The sequence below is a fragment of the Lagenorhynchus albirostris genome, chromosome 17, assembly GCF_949774975.1.
Source record: "Lagenorhynchus albirostris chromosome 17, mLagAlb1.1, whole genome shotgun sequence".
NCBI lineage: Eukaryota > Metazoa > Chordata > Mammalia > Artiodactyla > Delphinidae > Lagenorhynchus > Lagenorhynchus albirostris.
This window is the reverse complement of record NC_083111.1, coordinates 52,978,094-53,003,098: the sequence shown is the minus strand read 5'-3', so window position 1 is coordinate 53,003,098 and position 25,005 is coordinate 52,978,094. Positions and strand designations below refer to the sequence as shown.

Here is a 25,005-nt window from a genome sequence, read left to right as displayed (position 1 = left end):
TGCCAATGCAGGGGACATGGGTTCAAGCCCTGGTCTGGGAAGATCTCACATGCCGTGGAGCAACTAAACCTGTGTGCCACAGCTACTGAGCTTGTGCTCTAGAGCCTGCAAGCCACAACTACTGAGCCCATGAACCACAACTACTGAAGCCTGCGCACCTAGACCCCATGCTCTGCAACAAGAGAAAACAACGCAATGAGAAGCCCAGGCACTGCAATGAAGAGTAGCCCCCTGCTCACCACAACTAGAGAAAACCCACATGCAGCAACAAAGACCCAACGCAGCCAAAAATAAATTAATAAAAAAAATTAAAAAAATAAGAATATGTGGCATATATATATGTATATATACACACACACAGTGAAATGTTACTCAGACATTTTTAAAAAATGAAATTTTGACATTTGCAATAATATGGATGGATCTAGAGGATATGATACTAAGTAAAATGAATCAGACAACGACAAATATCACATGATCTCACTTATATGTGGAATGTAGAAAAAAAAAGCAAACAACAAAAATGGACTCGTAGATATAGAGAAAAAACTGGTGGTTGCCAGAGTGGAGGGAGGTTCAGTGGGGGGAAATAGGTGAAGGGGATTAAGAGGTACTAACCTGAAGTTATATAATAAATAAGTCACAGAGATATAATATACAGAATAAGGAATATGGTCAATAATATTGTAATAACTTTGTATGGGGACAGATGTTTACTAGGCTTATCATGGTGATAATTTCCTAATTATGCAAATGTCAAATCATTATGTAGTACATCTGAAACTAACATAATATTGTACAACTATATTTCAATTAATAAAAACTTTTGAGAATTTAAATTATGTTTTAAAAATTGTTCTCTTTAATTACTGACTGCTAATTACTGAGTGCTAAAATATAAGGTGCTATTTGACATAAGTCCAAGTACTCAATCTGTGTTCTTTTTCTATTATAAAACTATTGAGTTATCTTAAAATTAAAAATTTTTTAAGAAGTTACAATTTGTATATTAAAAAGTGCTGAAATTTCAGAGTTGGGCCATATTCAACTGAAAATTCATGATGGTAACTTATGTAGAAAAAAAATAGACTATATACCATGTGATTTCATTTATATGATGTAAAACTATAGAGATAGAATACATATCTAAAACTATAGAGATAGAATACATATCAGTGGCAGCCAGGAACTAAGGGTAGGGGGAAAGTCTGAGTCCCAGAGGGTAACCAAAGAGATCTGGGGGAGGTTGATGGAACTGTGGTGTGTCTTGTTTGTGGTAATGGTTATACAACTATGTGCATTTGTCAAAACGCATAGAACTGTACACTGAAAAGAGTGAATTTTACTGTTTGTAAATTAATATAAAAATCCATCTACATCTCTGATTTTTTTCACTTGTACCATCTCTCAGTCATTTCTGTGCATACTAGCTTTTTAAATTCCTCCCTGGTTAATATAAAAATCCATTTACATTGTTGATTTTTTTCACTTGTATCATCTCAGTCATTTGTGTGCATACTAGTTTTTATTTTTTGATTTTTTGGCTGTGTTGGGTCTTCATTCCTGCATGTAGGCTTTTTCTAGTTGCAGCGAGAGGGGTGCTACTCTTCGTTGAGGTGTGCAGGCTTCTCATTGTGGTGGCTTCTCTTGTTGCAGAGCACGGGCTGTAGGCATGCAGGCTTCAGTAGTTGCAGCATGTGGGCTCACTAGTTGCGGCACATGGGCCCTAGAGCGCACGGGCTTCAATAGTTGTGGCACGCGTGGGCTCAGTAGTTGTGGCGCACAGACTTAGTTGCTCCGTGGCATGTGGGATCTTCCCAGTCCAGGGCTCCAACCCATGTCCCCTGCATTGGCAGGCAGATTCTTAACCACTGCGCCACCAGGGAAGTCCCCCATAACAGTTTTTTAAATTCCACCCTGGTGATTCAGAAAGTAGCTTTGCAAGGGGCATCTCTACACTTTTCAGTTTACAAATTGCTTTGCAGTTATATAAGCAAAAAGTTAACAATGCCATTTGGGTGCCCAAGATTTAGCTACATATGGTAACTCATACTAAAAGTATAAAGTTTTAACTATTATTTAATTAAATGACATTATAAACTGTAAAGTAATACTTATTGATGGTCATAATTGTACTTTCCCCACAATGGTTCTGAAAGCATTATGTGGTGCTTACTTTTCACTAGTTAGAGCAATAGATGCAGCAGAGAATACAGAGAGGGATCCAGCTGGTAACTTCTACTCTCAGGAAACAAGGAGGAAGTGAATAATCTGAAGGATTGGTGGGAGAAGAGACTGTCTTGATATTCACCAGAGTCCTACTAGCAGGGTCAATGGTCACACTCACTTTTTCTTCCTGTACTACACCCAGTCACTTATGGTGACATACACAGAGAGCAGAATAGTATGGATAAAAAATTTCTATGGAGCATACAATACTGTCACTCCAACCAGTGATGACCTCTCTTTCCTTGATGTCATTGCACATTGGAAGGTTGAACTTGATAGGTTTTATTTCCCATCACATCCTGTAATGAAAGGCAGTAAAAAGAAGAAGTAGGAGGAGGGGGAAGAGGAAGAGAGGGAGGGGAGTAGGAGAAAAATTAGGATTTAACAAGGAAAAGCATCAATGCCAAAGGGCTGGTGAAATCTACAGGGAAGTAACAGGGTGTTATGGCAGAGCATAGATGTAGAGGTCAGACGTATTTAGGTTCATACCTCAGCCTGCCACTTATAATCTATTTAGGCAAGTTGCTTAACCTCTATGTGCCTCAGTTTCCTTGCTTTTAAGTTGGAAATATAATACCCAGCATAACAAATTATTGTGAGAATTAATGAGATCATGTAAGGGGGCTGAATTTAGCTTTTGGTACAGTGAGGATACTCAACAAGTAATACTTGTTACTATTAATGTTATGATTATACCTTTATAAATCAGCATGGAAAAACTAAATTGATCATATTTAAGTTGCTATTATTCCTTCTCTTCTAACACTCACTAGCTCTGTGACTTTGGGCACATGACATACTTTCTCTGATCTTAGTTTTCTCATCTATAAAATGAGGATAAGCATATTTCATAGTGTTGTTGTGAGGATCAACTAAGTTAATACTTGTAATGCTCTTAGAACAGTGGCTTGCACATAGTAAGTACACAATAAATGTCAGCTATTACTACTACTACTAATATAACTATTGTTATTGCTATTATTCTCAACCAAGGATGAACACGTACTAATTGCGCACTATTATGAGTCCAACAGTGTTGGTAAAAGATTTGTGGGCAATACTGAATATTAAACTGTGTAGTATTGAGGCTAAGTTTCTAGCACTAAGTACTCAAAGTATTTGATTAATTAATGAAGGCATGCATTAGTAACCCAGAGAACAGACAGTGAATTGGTGAGGAAGAATCAGGAAAAACAATACTCATACTTTTGAGAGAATTGAATACATGAGAAGGGAAAAAGGAGAGTCTCTTAGACTGGGACAAAGGCATGAAGGCATAAGTGGAACAAAGTGTGTATGGAGAAGTGAATGTCCACCAGCAGTGGCATGCATACAAGAAACTGCAATATAGTAAAGTAATACAACGGATTACTATACAGCAGAGAATATTAACTAATTGTACCTATATGTCAGTGTGGATGAATCTCACAAACATATGGAGTAACATAAGCAAGTCACAAAATAAAAGCTATTATTATTCTATTTATATAAAATTCTAAGCTAGGCAAAACTAAATTACATTGTTACAGGATAACATATGTAAATTATAAAGCTATTAACAATTATTATTGCAAAAGTTAAAATAGTGGTTACATCTGGGGAAAGGAAGGGAAGGTCTCATGAAGTATTAATGTTCTATCATTTCATAATGGGGGTGTGTATGAGAACTTGGGTGTTTGCTTTACAAATTTTATTTATTTATTTATTTATTTATTTATTTTTGGCTGCATTGTGTCTTTGTTCCTGCACGCGGGCATCAGTAGTTGTGATGTGTGGGCTCAGCTGCTCTGTGGCACGTGGGATCCCCCGGACCAGGGATCGAACCGGCGTCCCCCTCACCAGCAAGTGGATTCCCAGCCACTGCCACCAGGGAAGTCCCCAGGTTTGTTTTTTTTTTTAGTGTACATGTATGCTTTATATATTCTTTTTTATGGATGACATATTTCATAATAAAAAGTAAAATCACTTAAAAGTAAGAGTGAATGGGGTCCAGGAAGTTAGCAAGCTCAACCAGAGGATATTGTATGTTGTGGAGTAGCAGGAATTAAAACAAATAAGGTGATATTCAATCCATTTCTTTTTGAGTGCTAAACGGCATCCAATTGGTTACTTTTTCCTCCTATAAGCTTAAAAATCTCACCTTCCTCAATATATAAAAACAAATAATAATGAAAAACAAAAACAAAAAAAAACAAACAAATAATGGAAGTCATGAAGCAGAGTCAAGGGGTCATGACGGAGGGTATTGAAACCTGGGAGAGGAATGTTACCTCTGACACCTAGCTAGCTGGGCTGGGGTATCAGGCACAAGGCAAGAGTGAGGCATTGATAGTCGGCAGTTGTCTATCGATATTCAGGGCTTCCTCATCACAATTGAGGCCCTTATTCCAGTTGACAAATGACACCCCACCAAAAGAGACGATGGAATTCATTCTGCTATCGAGGATATGGTTAAAGCAGAGTCTGGTCAGTCCTTAGTGGGAAAATGGAAGAGATCAAGTGAGGATAAACCAAAGGAATGTACTCCTACTAGGAAGATCAGAAAGAGATATAGGCTGATATATATGCAAGTTTAGACACCTGGAGTTTATCTCTTGTGCCCGAAATCTGCCCCAGACATTCCATTACTCATGGCTCTTTCTCTTTTAATCCTGCTGTCGAGGAAATAAGATGCAAGCCGAGCAGGTGGGGACTAAAATCAATAAGTTTAACATTCTATTTGAATGCTTCTATCAATAGAATTTAGCCAGCAACGAAAAGGTTTATTCTGAGCTCCTTATTATTTTTTTAAGTGGCTAGCCAGCTGAGAGCTAGATAGCTGGATATTTGGAAGTATTTCTGTGTTATTTGGGTTCAATTAAAATGTCTCCGTCTCTCTCTCAGAAATTATTCTGGGAACAGGTAAATGTCCAAGGCTAAATAAGAATACTAGAATACCATAGCAGATAAATCTTGCCTTGTTATAATAATTATTTTACTGTTGTTTTTGTATATAAAGTGGTAGACACGTTACATAATCCCTCAACAACCTTGCAAAATTGCTTTTTTTCCAGATAAGAAAACTGAGGCTCTGCAAGTTTAAATAATCTGACCAAAAATGTATAGTGAAGCTAGGATGCCAACTCAGTACTGTCTGAACACAAAGCAAAAGCGGTAGTTAGGTAATCACTAGTTTCTTAAAAAGCAGAATACTTTAAAGGAATCTTCTCAGAGCTAGTCATAGAGGTGGGAAGATTGTTCTCAGAAAGACTGGTATATCTAGTGGAAGTCTTTCTAAACTAATGAAAGACTGGGTGGTGAGGGGACCATGTGAAGTAGAAAAGGTGTAAGTCACCTAAGGTGGGCAGTGGCTCCTCACTTCCCACTGATTGTTGGAATGTGGGATTTAGGCCTAGTATTGCTAAATTTATTATTTTTCAAAAGAGGCCAGAAATCAAACATTTAAATAAAAAATCTCCTGATTAAAAAAAAGACTGTACTGTGTCTGAGTTTTTACAAAACTCTATAATGGCCTAACAAAGTCTGCCATCAGCCTGAATTTGCCCTGTAGGCAACTAATTTGCAACCCTAAACTTATTCCAATACTGCAAACCTGGGCTTGCAGACGGTTTTCTTTTTAGCCTCCAGAGAATTAACTAGCTGTCTCTTCCTCAGGAAAGCCTTCCCTGGCCAGATTGGCTCTTCCAGTTGGACTTTCTCTAATTCTCTATAGATCCCCTATCCTTCCTCTCTACATACATTTTTGGGAATTACGTGTTTGATGTTTTTCTTTCCTCCTAGACGGTAAGTTCATGAAGCAGGGAGCCATTTCTGTGCTGGTCATTGTCATTGGCTTCCCCAGAATCAGACTTTGGCTGACAGGAAGTTATGTGAAGGTTTACTGAAGCGTGATCTAGGGAGCACCAGGTGGTTAAGAGAACCGGATTGGTCTGGGAGAGAATTAAGGTGAACAACTTAGTAGAGCTCCCACCTGGGAGATAGTTATCTATAATATATGATAAATAATTTATATGTTATTACTTTAAAATAAAGATATGAAAAATGGGTGTTTATTTGAAATTATATTAAATTCTGTATTATTTACTTTTCTGTTATATAAATGCTATTGTTTCAATCAAAGCAATAGAACTAGTTAATAGTGACAATTAGTAGTAATTAATAGTAAGACCAATTAATTGTATGTGTGAGGAAGATTTAACAATATTTGGATATTTCTTCCCTCTGATGCAATGATTTAACTCTCTTAATTGGATATTAAATAATTCCAGGATATAGTAATGTGTATTTTTAAGATCCACACTAATTAAACAGATATTGCCTATATCTAATAAAAAAGTAACAATGAGATGTTTCTTTCTATCTTACAATACGGTAGAATAGTTTTACTCTTTCAGTTTCCTTTTCCAATAATACTTCTCTGAATGCCTGAGGCCTTTGCCTTAGGACATCCTTTTTTTCTTTTATGTAGTGGTAAAAGTAAATATAGTTGAATGTAAAATTCATTTTGATTTGCAGCTCTCCTCTTTCTTTTAAATCTTTTCCTTCTAATTTTATTGAGATACAATTAACATAGAGCACTGTATAAGTTTAAGGTGTACAGCATAATGGTCTGACTTACGTATGTCGTGAAATGATTATCACAGTAAGTTTAGAGAGCATCCATCTAGTCATATAGATATAAAATTAAGGAAATAGAAAAAAAATATTTTTCTTGTGATGAGAACTCAGGATTTATTCTCTTAACAACTTTCACTTATAACATTAGCAGTGGTGATTATATTTATCATGTTGTACATTATGTCCTTAGTACTTACTTATAACTGGAAGTTTGTATGTTTGCCTTCATCCAATTCTCCCTTCCACAACCTCCATAACCACAAATCTGCTCTCTTTTTCTAAGAGTTTGTTTGTTTGTTTGTTTCTGAAGTATAATTGATCTACAGCTAGGCTCTACTATTAGAGCATGTTACACACCATAGTGATTCAATATTTCTATACATTTCAAAATGATCACCATGATAAATCTAATTACCATTCAAAGATATTAAATATTATAGCTATAAGCCCACGGATTTCTGATGTCAATCCAATGTGACGACATTGATCCCAATATCTTCTCAACAAGTTGGGCATTGAATACTTGGGATTTTACTCTGTAGTAACAGCAGGTTTTTAGACTTATAAGAATTAGTTTCTGGCTCTCCCAAAATGTCCATTCATGTTGTATCTATACACTTGTTTTGGTAGACCAGCTGCTTATCAATCAGATCCTTTGCATGTAGAAGTCAATCAGGTAGGTTATCCATAACTAAATTGTTCACCATTTTTTTTCATTTTTTTAAACTTTTTTGGGGGTTTGTTTTGTTTTTTTAATTGTTCGTCATTTTTAAACAATCAAGCACATAGGATGTCATCATAAGTTAAATGTCCTTTTCAGCATTTAAGGCATAGAGGTAATTTGAACTTGTGAAATTGAAGTTGGATTCCAAATAAGGTAGTTTTAGTAAAGAAATGAGAAAGTCCTATTTAACTTGGCTACCATTTTCTGAGTTTTAAAGCAGTCTTATTTCTCCAAAAAAAAAGAGTCATTTTGTTTTTCACTGTATGAGTTTTGTTGAAGCCTACACATAACATTGAATGATTCATGTGCACCCAGTCCATCCTTTTCCAGTTTCCTTATGGCCTCTTCAAAGATCATTGAACAATTTCAGAGAAACAGCATATACAATTCTGTTTTACTGTAATCTTTTATCCATTCTTCCTCTGGATGCATTTTCATATTAGAGAAGGACATTCTTCTTGTCTCACAGTTTGAAAATATGATTTTACAGTAAGCTAACATTTTAGCATCTTTTCTATGGCTAGTAACAATGATACCCATCTTGTGGGCACATGTCTAAGGACACAATCTCTTTCCATTTCTATAAAGTCAATCTTATTAAGTGCTTCTGTGCATTTTAAGGAAATTGAAAAGTGACCAATGTTTTCACTATGAAAGCCTCAATATTACGGGCAAGAAAATCACACTCCTTTTTTCTCCCCAATACTGCTGTGTACAGGTGTGTAGAACATAGCAGGTAAGACCTTTCTATTTTCTTTGATAAGAAGTTTCTAGATTGGAATTTTCCAAAATTTATATTTGTATAGTACATCTGCTGAATATACAGATAGATAAGCAAAGTCCACTTCTGTTTGAACAAAATATCAACGATCTTTCGTATTTTCTGTAGTTTGATTAAAATCTTCATAGAAATCAGGAAGATGATTTGATTTTCAAATCAAAATACCTACGAGCCAGGGGGAATTTTTTTTTCTTGCCATGATTCAATTTATCACTTGTACTATAGAAAGTATGGTCATTGGTAATATCTGACATCATCGGCTCTAAGGGACCAACACATCGGTTATCAAAATTCTCCCGTTTGTTTGGACCACAGGACTTTTTAGTTGGGACTCTAAATCAGAAGAAATAGCTTTACTCAGCATCACAGAGCAATTAAGGGACTGACAGATAATGTTTTATGTGGTGTGCCTAAATTAATTCAATGGCCACTATTTTCAACTGAGCCTTGGTGTCTTTTGGGGAATATGAAAAAACTGTTGATTGATTTAAAGTACTTGCCTGCTTCATTTCCTAACTTGTGAGATTTAATCTTCTTATGTGCTTTTACCTCCCTTTCTTCAACCCCAAGTTCTTTTTTGCATATTACACCAATATTGTACCAACGGTATTTTTTGTTTTAGTTTGGCCCTGTGTCCATTATCTAATAAAGTACTTCTAACAGTATGAAAGACCAAGCCTTGAGCTATATCTTACACGCGGGAGCTCTGACTCAACGTCTCATCTTCAACTCTTTAATGGAGTTCGTCCTAATATTTAGAAAACTTCAATTTTCCTACATGCTACAGGGATAGGAGGCTGTACTTAAAGGGAGAGGCCCTGATAGGAAATTGCAGTAAGCCCTGGAGTTTCTTAGTACAGCACAATGGAAATAAAAGCCACCTCCCTTCTGCTGGTCCATTTTCCCTTTTGGATGAGCAAATGGGAATCATCTCTAGGGCATTACGTATTCATTGAGGGGCTGTGACCTTAATCCATAAAGCCCTATGGAGTTTATGCTTTGATTACCTTAAAGCTCGCCTCCCCTTATACAGTGTCCCAGACAGTCAAAATCTCCCCACAGTGTTCCTGCTAACAGTTCACAGTTTCAGTGGACCCAAGACTGAGCCCCATCTGGTAAACAGGGCTTGGTACAGAGATTCCCTTAAAGTGATCTGACCATGCCACACAGTTTGCCTAGAAATCTTCTCCTGAATTTCCATAAAGCTAGGCCAGTTTTTAGAACTCTCCTTGAATTATTGGAGAATACAGTAATTAAAATAAACTATAATTGTGGATTCACCTCAGCAAAGTTTCCATAAAGAAACTTTGTTTCTAAATAATGGCATTTAGAGTTTTCTTGTTATTAAAAGGAGATGAATAAAGGTTAAATTCAATGGGGTGGGTATAAGGGTAAAAACATTTTTTGGAGGACCTACATGTGTCGGGAAGTTGGTATGTTATCTCATTTGACTCTCACAACTCTATGATGTACATGTTATTATTCTTATTTTACGAATGAGAGAACTGGCTTAGAGATGTTAAATAACATTTCCAAAAGCATATGGGTAGTGAGTGGTGGACTTGGCATTCAAATTCAAGTGTGTGGGCTCCAGATTCTAGGTCTTTACATTCTGTTGCCCAAATAATAACTTTCTGAACTCCCTATTTCTCACCCCAGCTCTAATTCATTTCTTCTTTATCCTCTTTACTTTTCCTATATTGTCCACCAGCCTGTTATATTTTTCATCATTTCTCCTTTTGATAGTCTCTTTAATGTCTTCTTCTTCTTTTTTTTTTTTTTTTTTTTTTTTTTGCCGTATGCGGGCCTCTCACTGCTGTGGCCTCTCCCGTTGCAGAGCACAGGCTCCGGACGCGCAGGCTCAGCAGCCATGGCTCACACGCCCAGCCGCTCCGTGGCATGTGGGATCCTCCCGGACCGGGGCACGAACCCGTGTCCCCTGCATCAGCAGGCGGACTCTCAACCACTGCACCACCAGGGAAACCCTAATGTCTTCTTTTAATGACTATCTTTTTAGTTTCATTTCTCATCTCCTAGAGCTTAAGCCACTGTCATCTTTCCTAGACCACTGTATTAATATACTAACTGATCTCATATTTATTCTCTCCTTTCAGAGTCTGTTCTCCATACATGATTATCTTAGAGGAAATAAGTAAATTATGCCACTCCTTTGCTCAAAATCCTGTAATGGGCTCACATCACAAGTTAGAGTAAAATTCTCCCTTTTGATGGCTGAGACATTCTGTGGGGTCTGGCTTCTACTTTAACCTCTTACTGAGTCTCCTGCTCTGCTCCTCATTCCAGCCACACTGCTCTTCCTGCAGGATCTTGCACTCCAAGCTCATTCCTGCTTTTGTGCTTGCTGCTCCTTTGCCTTCCCTCTGACCTTTCCCTGGCTCACTCTCTTACTTCATTTAGGTCTCTGTTCAAACATTCCCTCGAGAGAGAGGTATTCCTTGACTCTCTATTTCTAAAATAACCACCAACTAGTCCTACTCTAATGCCTTACCCTAGAATTTATCACTCACTGCCTGGAATTACATTAGTTGTGAACATAAATTTATTCTCTTTGTCTTTCTCCTGCCATTAAAATACAGGCTCCATGGCAACAGGAATCTTTTCTGTCTTGTTTAGCACTGTTTCCCAGAGCCTAGTATAGTGCCTGCTTGTAGTAGACAATCAGGAAATATTTTTTGAGTGAATATACTTTCACAAGTGCCTCAGGAATTTTCAAGGTGACCTTAGCAAATTACTTTTCTGGCCACTAAATTATTTCTTCACTTCTTTTATTTGTTGCATTTTTAAAATTAAACGCTTACTCTAGCACTTGATCACATACTGCCTAATGATGTATTTTGTATTATTACTTAAATAACGTCTATACAGTATTGTTATAGTTTGTGTGTTTCAATTTTTATCTTGTCTGTAAACACCATAGTAGCTTAAGGATAACTGTACTTCTCTTAGTATTTTCCAGAGCAACACAGTTATTGATACCACATAGTAGGAAATCATAGATGCTTCATTATTTGATGATTGAATTAATGACATGTTATTAAATCCCAAGACAATATTCTAACACTTTTTCAGTATTATTTCTTTTATCCTTATGACAACAACCTGAAAGTAGGAATTCTTATTCTCCTCTTGCAAATAAAACCGTGGTTCAGAAAGGAGAAGTGAAATGCTTCATTAAGGTTGTACACCTAAGAAAAGATGAAGTGGGTCTTAAACATAGATCCTGACTTGAAAACAAACGCTCTTTCCACTAGAGACTATAATTTTGCAGTAAATCTGTTAATATATAGATTCATTTATAAGGCACAATGACTCCCAAATCATACTGAGCTGACTTGTCTATTGTGGGTAAAGAGGAAGAGTAGAGTGTGTGGCTCTTGATTTTTACCTTTATGCCATGCGCTTACAGTGCTGTGAAAAGAACTGCAAAGGCAACTGGATCTACTCAAAAGACAGGCATTTAAAAACGCAAAACAAACGGGTATGAAGGGTAAAGTACAATTTTGATCCAATCCTCCATATGACTTGACCCCCAAGACAAACTATGTTGCTTTCTTTTCCTTCCCATGACCATTATTCCTAATGAGGCCCGTGATGCACAGGAAAGTGTAGCTCTAATTAGAACTGGGAAACTCAATGTACAGCCTAAGGGAAAGTGAATCAATCACTAGCTAACCACATTTCAGTTCTCCACAGTTGTCCAAAGCTTGCAATATCCTTGGCATCTTTGCAAGCATGACATTGTGCAAGGTGCCTAGCCAAACCAAAAATATCACTGCCTAGAGAGTACAAAAGAGGGCAGCAGCACACAGTAGGGATTTGGTGATTTGGTGAAGCTTGACATTTCATGAGATCTTCACATTTGCTGTACTTTCTTATTCAAGCTGAATTTCCTGAATGTTAACATAAATCAGTGGCTCTCATGTTTTCATATACAAGAACCACCAGTGCATCCTGTATGAAAAAGCAGATTCCAGGGTCCTCATTGCTAGGGATTCTCATTTAGTAAGCCGTGGGTGAGCTTGAGAACCTGAGTCTTAAGTACCTCCAGGTGATTCTGATAATACATTATCCACGGAGGTATATCGGTCTAGAAAAACCTTTCCCCCCACTCAGATATTTTAACTCTGGACTTGTGTTTTATGTCTCTGAATAATATATTATTTTCCACATGAGCATGGAGGACAGAGAATATTATTAAATGTGTTAATTTTAGAGACTCAAATCCAAAATGATAATCAGAGAAGAGATTGATCTTGGAATGATTTATTCAAGCCATTTTGTTTTTTGTTTTGGTCTTGTAGGGCTTTTAATGCACAGTCAATCTTTTAAATTAGACATCAGCCAAGCGTTAGCTCACAATCTATATTGCTAAGTACAAAAAGCTGGCCCAGTGTTCTGGCAAGAAGGATGAGCTGTGAACAGTGAGGCCTGACAACCAAAATGGTGTGAAGTGCTTAGATCACCTTGGGGGGAATCTTGGCACTAATGCTAATCCTTATTTCCCAGAAGGTTCCTCAAGTGTCACACAGTGGGGAAACCATTAGCTGACACACTGCGAGAGGATTTTGATTGCTGTGATACATACATGCTGCATCTTCTGGGGATTTTTGTACTGCTTTCATTACACGATTTCTCTAAATAATTATTGAAAACTTATATTAGACTCTATAAAGTTATATATATCACAGTCACAGTCCTTGCTCTATTTACCCCATAATATGGATATGGACAGATATGGATAAGAGCAGACCTGTATGTTATTAATTACGATAGAATATGAAAAGCACTACACAAATGGTATGAACAAAGTGCTCAGAGTTTGGAGGCTATGAAGAATGTGGAGAGGACGACATTTGAGCTAGACTGTAGAGTATAAGTAACCTTTCACCAGGCATAGAATGGAGCAAAGCCTTTCTAAAGAGAAGGACTGCTTTAGGATAAAATAATAGCAACTAACATTTATGGAAAACTTATTACTTGCTAGATACTGTTATGAGCACTTGTGTTTTATCTCATTTAATTCTCAAAAACCTCTATGTAATGGGCACTGCTATTATCTTCCATATGAAAATGAGGAGACCCAGCTGTGTGCATATGTTTGCAATACTCTTGGGTAGCAGGAGCCGGTCAGGCAGTGGCAAATGGTGTGGCGTGACCTGAGTCAGCAGAGGAGGACTCAAAGGTAGGCTGGGGCCAGGCGATGAAGTGCCTTTGTTAGATGCCGATGAAGTGCTTTTACTACATGGAGGGTTTTGTTTTTGCTTTTTAAATTAGTGTTTCTAATTACAAATGTGATATCTACATGTGATTTTAAAATCTACAAAGAGCGCATAATAAAAACAATCTTTGGCACCCTAGATCTTCATTTCCACAGCCTCCCTCCTGGGAAGCAACCACTTCTTGTGTATCTTTGTGGAAATCGTTTATGTATAAACATCTCCTTTCTTCACCCATTTTTGCACACACAGGAGCATACCATACAGACCTTGCTTTGTATCTTGAGATTATTCCGTATTTGGCACATTTAGATCTATCTCATTCTTTTCCACAGCTCCGTGTTTTACAATTATGTGGTTGAACCATGGTTTATTTAACCCGTCCACTAATGATAGATATTAAATATGTTGCCAGTCAATACACAATGCTGATTTGAATATTCTTGTCTTTGAAAACATGCAAGTATTACTTACAGGAGATGCTCCTCAAGGTGGAATTTCTGTGCCCCAGAAAGAAATTTAAACAGGGGAGTGGCATGAACAAGCTGACCTTTTCTTTTTATTTATTTATTTTTTTGGCGGTACGCGGGCCTCTCACTGCTGTGGCCTCTCCCGTTGCGGAGCACAGGCTCCGGACGCGCAGGCTCAGCGGCCGTGGCTCATGGGCCCAGCCGCTCCGCGGCATGTGGGATCTTCCCAGACCGGGGCACGAACCCGTGTCCCCTGCATCGGCAGGCGGACTCTCAACCACTGCGCCACCAGGGAATCCCAAAGCTGGCCTTTTAGAGCCATCAATCTGGCTGTTGCGTGGAGGATGGATTGGAGGGACGAGCAATTAGAAGCAAAGAGATCAGGAGTCTCTTGCATTTCTTCAGAAGCAAGACAGTGAGAGTTGTGGAGAGCGCTGCAAGGAGTGCTGGGAGTGAAGGACAGATTGGAGAAACAGTTAATGGATAGAGTCAACTGAGAGAAAGAGTTTGCACCCCCTTTCTGACTGCTTCTCTTTCTTCCTTTATGCCTTTCTGTTTTCCACCAAGGTCTTTGAGCAGATATCCAGAACCTGTGATCAGAAGTATTTGTGCCAACATCACGACCTTTATCTTTGAAAGTATTTTGAAATTAGTAACCACAGATAATTGAAGAAGCCAACAAGTATTGGGAGAAGTGGGGGAGGAAACTGTTCTTAAAAATGAATTCCAAAAGGGACAGACCAGTTACCTTAGTGGTCAGATCTGCTCCCAATTCTACTAGAGGATTGCGGATGGAGCTGTGTATCTGTGCATCTTTTATTGCCATCTTTCCTTTTTTAAATTTTTAAATTTATTTTTTATTATTTTTGGCTGTGTTGGGTCTTCGTTGCTGCATGTGAGCTTTCTCTAGTTGCAGCGAGCGGGGGCTACTCTTCGTTGCGATGCGTGGGCTTCTCATTGCGGTGGCTTTTCTTGTTGTGGAGCACAGGCTCTAGGCACGTGGGCTTCAGTAGTTGTGGCATGCAGGCTCTAGAGAGCAGGCTCAGTAGTTGTGGCGCACGGGCTTAGTTGCTCCACAGCATGTGAGATCTTCCTGGACCAGGGCTCGAACCCATGTCCCCTGCATTGGCAGGTGGATTCTTAACCACGGCACCACCAGGGAAGCCCTCCTTTTTTAAAAAAATTCTTTTCTCCTACCAATAAAAGCAAGCTTGTTATCCTTTTCATTTGAGGGTAACTACTATACCCTCATTAAGCCCTGTGATTTCTTCATTCATTGTCTAGTCATAATCTTAATTACCCCTGCTTAAAAAAGCTTAACCTACTTAAAGGAGAAATAACAAACTAATCCTAGTTTGACAACACATGTACATTGCATCTGGCATTGGAAGCAAAAGGGTTTACCCAGCATCTATCACTGTGTGGCTTCCAGGGGGAAAATGCAAAGAAGCAAAGGCTCAGCGTTATCTTCCTCTCTTCTCTCTGTCTCATGCATGGAGTCAGCTTTGGGAATGGACTCACTCACTCCAAGCCTGAGCTCCAGAGAACTCCACAGCCCATGTGCCCTAGGGCCATCCAGCTTTATGTAACAGAGAAATGAAGTAGAACTCCTGGTGAGGTTGCAAATCAATTAGAATTTGAGAAACATAAAACTGAAAGCCAGAGAGGACTGGCTGCCAGTCACACAGTGTGTCCTTCTGCCACGGCATTCCTGCCCCAATGATATGGGTACCAATGTTTATTCTGTTCTGGCAGAAAAAAAAAAAGCCCCAACTGGTGCAGCTCACAGCACTTTGGCTCAGAAGGGACCCAGCACACTCACACACCTGTGCTGCTCATCCAGCGGTCAGGTTTTGATGATGGGAATTGCAAGACAGTAAAGACAGTGCCTGCTGTTCATTCAGGGGAAAAAGGGAAATCTGCAGCTCAGCAGTCTTCTGGGTAAATGGTGTTCACAGTTTGCTCTGGGCTTCCTGGTGCTTCCATTTAAACTACTATTGTTCTGTTTTCCTGGAGGAAGAAGAAAGAAAAAGGAAAGTTTTAACTGGGATTTTTCAGGTGGTGGGGCCTATTTATTTGTTTTTAGTGGTGAAATTGACTTTATTCAGCACATTTCTTTTTATTCCTGGAGAAACAAATTCAGAGCATGTGCAGAACCAGGGAAATGGAAGAGGTGAGATGGAGTAGGTTCTCAGTTCGCTTCCTGCTTACATGCCTGGAATGTTTCTCTAAGGCAGAACTTCCTAAACAGGGTGGATTTCAGTGTTCCAAAATACTGATCCTTTCAGCTCACAGGTGGCAGGACAAGGCCTGAAAGGGCCTCCAGTGGCCTTCTCCATGTATCTCAAGTCACTTCCAAATATAGTCCTTTTGTGTGTATAGCAAGATGTGACATTTTTAGAGGCACTAAGAAACACTGTTTTAGAGCCTAACAGTCCCAAATTCTTGGAGAGAAACACAAGATGGCTATTTGACCCCATCAAGCCTCTGGTTTGCTAGGTTGTGTGGATGTGTATGTGTTTTACATATATACACATGTATGTATATATGTGTGTCTTTACATATATCTATAGAGAGAATTAGAGAGTTAATCAAGCGTGGTGGCTAATAGCATATGCTTTGGAGTCTAGAAGATTTGGTTTGAAACTCAGTTTCACCATTATCTCACTGTATGCGACCTTGAGCAGGTTATTAAACCCCTCTGAACCTTGGTTTCCTGGGGAATAAATACCTACCTTTCAGGGTCATGACCTTGAGCAAGTCATACTCTGTTCTTCAGTTTCCTCATCTGTAAACTGGGAAAATAATAGTATCTATCTCGAACTTTTGCTGTAAGAATTAATATGTTAACTCATGTCTTAGTATATGAGTTAATATGTATATAAATCAGTTAGAACATTGCCTGTTATGTGATTAACTATGAAGTTGTGAGTCTTCATTATCATTAATCATCATCATCATCTCGTAAAATGTTTAGCACAATGTTTATCCTGTTTAGCACAGGATAGCTAGCATCATCATTATTATCATAGTTAGCTTTGGGGAAGAAAATGTTTTTGTTCCCACCACAGAAAACCAAAATGTGTGGAGCTCTGACAATTGCTGAGAACATAGGAGATAAGACTCTTTTCTGAGTGAGTGTAAAGGAGACGTCATCTTTGCAGCCTAGAAGATGAGCTCCAATGCAGGCCTCTTATCTAGTCAAAAGTCTCTTCTCTTTACCCCTTTCTTTCCAGCCTCCCTCCATCATATTCCCGTCTTTGTTAAAGCACTTATCCATTGATTCTGCCAAAAAGAAAAATGGGAATATTTGTGTTCTTTGGAACCCTGGCCTGTCCTTGCCATATCAAAAATCCAGCTGCCAAGGAAGATTTGCCCTGGGGCTCCCTGGCTTCCCCTTGGCATTCCCGTTCCACTGCTCTCCATGTTGGCAGCGGAGGGAAACAATGTTCATGGGAAGGGTGTGAAGAGTCAGCAAAAGCTGAGCTGAGCTAAAGTGTTATTAGAAACAGAAGAATAACCAACAAATTGAGCTTTCAGACAGGAAAATAGAGGCAACCAAGACCAAGTCCAGGTGGGCACCCCACGGGCCCAGGAGTCTTGGGGCAGATATATTGTGCAGGGGTGTGGCATGGCAAAATGACCCCCTGTGGACTTCTTGTTGCTCCCTGTCATTCCATCTCGGGGTCAATCTACACCATCTCTAGGAATCCGAGCAGAGAGCAGCCCCTAGAAGAGGAATAAAGCAGGAATCGCTTCCCTGGTTCACCCTCCTTTTCCGCACGCATGCTGGATTGTCAGGGAGCTGGTAGAAGAGGGCATGAGTCAGAACTTGAATACTCCAACTAGAGTTCATTCCAAAGCCCTCAGGACAGCAGCCCTGCTAAGGGGCTAGGAGAGCTGCGTGGGAGTCAGATGGACCTGTGCTGAAATCCTAACTCTTCTCTGCAACTGAATGATCATACTCAAGTTATTAATTTCTCTAAGCCTTGGGACCCGCATCTGAGAGATGGAATTAAAGGCAGTTGCACACATTACATTGTGCCTGAACCAGTTAATGTATGGAAAGAACTTGCCACAGTGGGGCATCACAGGTGCTTAATAAATGGTAGCTGTTGTTATTCTATCATCATTATCATTAACATTAAAGTCATGTATAAACCGCTCTTCAATGGGTCTGTCCACTGCTACCCCTGAGACAAAATCTTTTTCCTTTTTTCACTCACATCTGCTGGCAGCTTCCTGCTGGCCTTTCTTGACTCCTTTTCCTCTTTGAATACTGCAACTGATGTTGCTTTAATCTGGGTTTTACTTGTATATATGTGTTTACTCTTTGAGATAGTCCTGGGACTCTGAGCTCTCCTTGAGCCACCCTGGTAAGGAGTGAGGTTGGGACAGAACCCAAGTCTCAGATCTCATCTCCTGCTCTGATCCCTCCAAAGTCTTTTCCTGCCATATCCAATCTGACTGAGGAGACTTATAAACTGCAGATGCGTTCATGGGGCACTTGCTAGAGGCAGGAGAAGGGAAATGATCCCTCCCCACGGAATGATCTCTGGGAGGGAAGGTGGAAGGGAGACTGGGTTACACAACAGGGAAAAATCTTGCTGTCAGTAGCTTCTTATTGGCAGTTATTCTGGTTTCTGGTTTTCAAACTGCTGTGCAAAGTCAGCTACTGACAGTTTGGGCTGCCGTTTGATGATGGAAGAGGTTCATAAGCCCAACTGAAGTTCTCCCAAGCCTCCTCCATGGGATTGTTTCAAAGAAAAAGAGAAAAAATGCCATTGGTATCTTCTTTCTCCGAAGCTTTGATAGTCTCTCCAGTTATCATTCTGGAAAGGACTCTGATCTAGTATTTCATGAGAAAACCTAAATGAAGCATGTAAAAATAATCTTCTGTGGGGTCATAGGAGGGATGGCATTAGATGCTACAGATGGAAATGTTGGCTCAAAGGAACTGAGCTTCAGAATGAACAGGACCCCTTGGACGGTTGTCGACACAGGGTCTCCCCACAGGTCAGAATAGGGAAAAGGTGGTTCATCCTCTTAAGTGGCATGAAAAGAGGGCCTCAGGATACTTAAAGAGAGACTCTGCAATGCCAGGATTCTAAGCCTTACAAATCTAGCAGATGTTTTTGGTAGAGAATTTGGTTGGCTTTGAAAAAGAAGTAGAGGAAGACTTTTAACTCCGCGTGAGGACTCAGTCTTTGAAGGCTGATTAAACGAATACGTGGGTAATACTGTGTGTTTCAGACATCTCCCTTTCTTCGCTTCTGAACCCATTTTCAAGTGATTTTATCCGAGAGTTTATTGAAATGGCTCAGAATATAATTATATCTGTCTTCTTGGCCCTACCTGGGGGATTTGCTCTTTTCCATCTCTTATGTCTAACGAATTCTTGTCACTAAGTTCAATTTCTGGAATTATCTAGCTGACAAAAGTCTATAAAGTTTAGTGTGTCCTGGACATATCTAGTTAAAGAATCATAACTAAATTAATATTTACTGTGTTGCAGGGTGGAACTTAGGTCTGCATCCCCTCACTAGAGGGGGTAAAACAGTGAAATGCAATGAGATGAAGTGATTCTATCCTTCCAAGGACAATTTCCTGTTCAACTTAAGCACCTTAACTTTGGTGGCTAAGCTAAGGACAATCTACTTTCTTCTTGTCCCTCCCTTAACAAGGAAATTATTCATTCATTCATTCACTCAACAAATATTTATTGAATATCTGCTGTGTGATAGGAACTTTTCCAGAAGCTGGGAATATAGTAGTGAATAAAACCAAGTTTATGCTCTCATGAAATTGTATTTTACTAGGAGGCGATAGACCAATAACCTAATGACTATATTATAAAATGCTGGTGGAGATAAGTGCTATGAAGAAAAACAAAGCAGGCTATCTAGCAGAAGACTTGTTTGGAAAGCAAACTATTTGACTAGAGAGAAAGTAAAACACTAATACTTTTATTTTGTTGTTCCTGCACAGTTTATTAAGTAAAAAGTACATTTTTAAACCAAAGAATAAGCCAGGGTTAATTCTAAATGCATTTATCATGTGTCTAGTTGCTTTTGGTTTCAGATTTTTTTTTTCTTTATCACCAGATATATAGCTTGAGATTTCATCTGCCTAAAGAAACATGTTATCATTAAGTTAAGTTTTGATATATGGCAGAAATAACATGACCAAAGCATTAACACTTCAGGCATCCTTCAACCTGTACAGTTTTGCCACTTGAAGGGCTCAGGACTCTCAAATGATGTTAGTGGTGCTCAGCAAAGATAAACACCTTTGTGCGGACATGGAGACGTGTACTTGTCATAAAGAGGGAACCGTGTCTCAGGGTCAGGTTTGACTGACCCGTGAACACCAGCACTTACCTCAGAGATGCGCTGGGCAGAAATAGGCTTGTGATGCTGAACCCGACACATCCAATTTATTTCTTCTTCTTTTTTTGGCTTTAAATCTGCATTTTAAAAATCGTGGTAAAAAACACAGAACATAAAAAAATTACCCTCTAATTTTTAAGTGTACAGTACAGTACTGTTAACTATATACACAGTGTTGTACAGCAGCTCTCTAGAATTTTTTCACCTTGTATCACTGAATCTTTAGACCCATTGAACAGCAGCTCCCCATTTCCCCCTCCCCTGCATTCTACTTTCTGTTTCTCTGAGTTTGATTATGTTAGATACCTCATATAAGTGGAATCCTACAATATTTGTCCTTTTGCGACTGGCTTATTTCACTTAGCATAATGTTTTCAATTTTCATCCATGTCATAATGTTGGACAGGATTTCCTTCTTTTTTAAGGCTGAATAATATTTCATATATATATATATATATATATATATATATATATATATATATACACACACACACACACATACCACATTTTCTTTATCCATTCATTCATCGATGGACATTTCATTTTGGATGGTGGATCCAAATTTGGGTTTGTGGATTGTGCTGCGGTGAACATGAGTAAGCAAATATCTCTTCAAAATCCTGTTTCCAATTCTTCTGGGTACCAATTTAGGCATTCTTGAACCACTGTATGATGTGTTGACCCTGAATGAAATGCATGGATCACTCTCTTTGTAATTTGCAGTGGTTCCTCCAACCCCCATACACCAAGTACCAGCTGTCTCCCAGGCTCCGGAGACCCAGAGGAGAATAGTAATAAAAGCTAACACTTCTATGATGCTGGGCACTCTTTTAAGAATCTTGGGAGGTAAGTACTATTATTGTCACTCAGGGAGAATGCTGAGGCATACAGTTAACTGGCAAAAAGAAAATGGGGCTTAGTCTCAGGCAGTTTGACCCCAGAGGCTGTGCTTGTAACCCTTACACTGAACAATCTCCTCTTTGCCTTCCAAGTGTTCAGGGTATGGCAGGACGGGGCTGACAGACAAGGAAATGACCACATTCAACAGTGCAGGAATTGCTGCTGTGTATACGCTCAAACAATTTGCTTTGGAAACATGGAGCAAAAAGCACTGAACTCTATGAAGTTGGGCAGGATTTTTCTAGAGGCAGAGAGGTTTGTGTTAAATCCTGACAGGTGAGTGGGAGGAACAAATGAACAAAGGGGCATTTAAGGTACCTTCCAGGTAAAACAAAATCCATGTTTTTTCACACCTGTTTCGTGCACACCTGCATTCAATACCTGCTGTTCAATTTGCGTGTGCTAGACCAGACTGCAAGTATTTTGTGTACTATTAATCCCAAACCCTTGTCACTGGAGGGCAAGTATAATAATCCTCATTTTACAGGTGAAGAGACTGAAATTCAGAGAGGTGAAGTATGGTGCCCAAGAACATCCAGCCGAAGTCCAAGTCCAGTTTGTCGGACTCTCGAGCTGGTACTCCTGACACTCTGTGAAGTATAAAGGGAAGACAGATGAGGTAGAAGTCAAGCTCTTCACCCTTGGAGACCCCTGAGGGTGCAGTTGCCCAGGCAAAGGTGTGGTGTGAGCTGGTCCAACTTGGTCCACTGACTGATAAACCTGCCTGGAGTACACAGCAGAAAAGGAAAGGTTAAGAACAAGGGCAAGGTAGCAAGCCCTTTCTTTAAAGAAAAGAAAGCGGGGCCTCCCCCCCGCCCCCCACTCCCGAGCTTAGCACTTCGGCACCGCGGTGGAGCTGGGTGTTTGGTTGCCTTGCAGCCACTGTTCTCCTCGGTCTAAGGTTGCAGTGCAAGGCTCCGTTCACCTGACACTACTGAAAAGCGGAGCGAGTGAAACAGTGGCTTATCACAAGGCACCGGAGGTCTCTGTTTCTGGCTGCGTTCTACCGTGCACTTGGCATTCTGAAAGCACTTGTAGATGGACTGCCAAAATGCCAGCTTTTTTTTTTTTTTTTTTATAAATCCAAGGTAGGGTCAGATTTTCTCTCCATCCACCCTCCACCCCCTCCCCCAAGGTAGTAATCGCATCATAGGGAAACCTGAGCTGCTTGTTTTTTGCCGCTTGTTCCTATTTGCCTGGAAAATACATTTGCTGGAGAAGAATCCGGGAGGAGCTCGGTCTTGATTTATTGCTCTTTCCCTGTGAAATTTTTGCTTCTGAGAATTCTATTGTGTCAGAACTGGGGTGGGATTTAGGTCTTGCTCTCAAGGACCTGAGTCTTGGTAATAAGATTAATAAAGGGCATATTCTGGTCTTTCAAGCACTGTGATGTGGGCACTTATTAAGGAGAACGGAGAAGGGATGGTTTGTTAAATTGCTTTGCTGTTCCTGTGGACCTTTACATACTACCCTAATGCACACGATGGGCAGACTCAGAGGTTCGAGGCTGTCTCACAGGTCCTCCCCAGAACTCTGCAGCACGTCTCTATCTCCTCATTCTCTCCCACACATAACGCCAAGATGCCCTTGACCAAGGGGCTCAGAAGAGGAATAAGTGTGTTTTGCCTTCAATTCAAACATCCTTAGTGATATAGGTGCTCCACGAATGTGTGTTGAACGGGTGAGCTGGGATTTAGGAAAGAGTGGGCGATGGTGGAAATGGGGGCAACAGGCTGGTAGAGAGTGAGGAAGAGAATGGTAGTCCATAGTAGGAAGGAAGACAAAGCTGGTGTCCTAACCTCCTTTGCTTTCTCCACCACCAAAATCCTTTACAGTCCTGGCTTGGGAAATCCAAATATGCTCAATATGTTCACACAGAGGAGGACTTTTCTCTTTGCAAACATGCTTGGGGAGTATTTTTAGTAGAACTTAAATCTGTTTTTACTTTGCGTTCGAAGAGCAACTCACATCCAATGACATTTTCTCTTTTGTGAGACAATCATGTAGTTAAGCACTTGTCAGCAATGGCCACAGGATAGGTTTCTTTTTGTAACTGCCCCAAAGTTTGAAGGGAAAGATTTGTTTTTTTTTTTTAAATCATTTCTCAATTCAGAAACTGTATTTTGGTAGATATGGAGGAAAGGACACTTTTGATAAATATACAAGGAGATGAAACAAGGATTACCTTGATTTTAATTATGACAATAATCCAATTGCTCTTTTTCGTGTGTGTGATTTTTAAAAACCACTTTATTGATATATAATTTACAGTCCATAAAATTTACTCTTTAAGTATACAATTCAGTGGATTTAATTTACTTGTAGAGTCACTACTATCACCATAATCTAAGTTTGTAGCATTTTCATCCCCCTAAATAGAAACTATGTACCTGGTAGCAGTTACTCTTCATTCCCTCCAGCCCCAGCCCTAGGCAACCACTATTCTATGGATTTGTCTGTATGGATTTGCCTCTTCTGGACATTTCATATAAGTGGAATCATCTAATATGTGGTCTTTCTTGTGACTTCTTTCACTTCGCATAAGGTTTTCAAGGTTCATCTGAACAATGTCTTAGCCAGTATCAGTACTTTACTCCTTTGTATGGCTGAATAATATTCTGTTGTGTGGATATACCACATTAATTAATTTTTTTACTTTTAAAAATGATTTATTTAAAATTTTTAATTTTATATTGGAGTATGGTTGATTTAAAATGTTGTGTTAGTTTCAGGTGTACAGCAAAGTGATTTAGTTATACGTATACATGTATCTATTCTTTTTCAGATTCTTTTCCCATATAGGTTATTAGAGTTCCCTGTACTATATAATAGGTCCTTGTTGATTATCTGAAAATAATCCAATTGCTTTTAAATGACAAAATACAAAGTTATAAGCAGTTGGGATCATAATTTCTGAATGTGTGAGGTAATTATGTACATTCTTAGTGGAGTTAGACTTAACTCCTGAATTGTAATTTATTTGTGGTAGAGTGTCATTTTTCAACCTTTTACTAAGTTGGGGGTCAGAATAATTTGATACACAGTTGTACCTAAATACTTCCATAGAGAGGAAAAAAAGAGATTAAAATGCTGCCAGTTTACTGTGTGATATCACTTATATGTGGAATCTAAAAAATACAGCAAACTAATGAATATAACAAAAAAGAAACAGACTCACAGATGTAGGGAACAACCTAGTGGTTACCAGTGGGGAGAGGGCAGGGGAGGGGCGATATAAGGATAGGGGATTAAGAGGTACAAACTATTATGTATAAATAAGCTACAAGGATACATTGACCACACAGGGAATATAACCAATATTTTATAATAACTATAAGAGGAGTATAACCTTTAAAAATTGTGAATCACTATACTGTACACTTGTAACATATAGTGTTGTACATCAACTATACGTCAACTAAAAAAGAGAGAGAGAAGAATCTGGAAAATACAATCTATGAGACCTTGCTCCACATTGCTTGTCGTGATGCTTGAGGCTAAAGAAGATGGCTTCTGCTTTAATACGTTGAGGCCTAGAGGAACGTAAAATGGACTCAGATTCCCGGTGGTCTTCACTAGACAGCAAAGCATGCTTGGAAGATTTCCTGGTAAGAACCTGAGACCCTGTAAGAGCTCTGAGGTCAAGGACAATGTCTCT

General features: G+C 39.2%; 1 long non-coding RNA gene across 1 annotated transcript; it reads left to right on the top strand.

Annotated features, from left to right (window-relative positions):
• Nucleotides 1-3,977: 3,977 nt before the first annotated feature.
• Nucleotides 3,978-24,944, top strand: LOC132507881 (uncharacterized). The gene is made up of 3 exons (XR_009536352.1): nt 3,978-4,111; nt 6,010-6,174; nt 24,742-24,944. It is a non-coding gene; the product is annotated as an uncharacterized LOC132507881 (long non-coding RNA).
• The last annotated feature ends 61 nt before the right edge of the window (nt 24,945-25,005 follow it).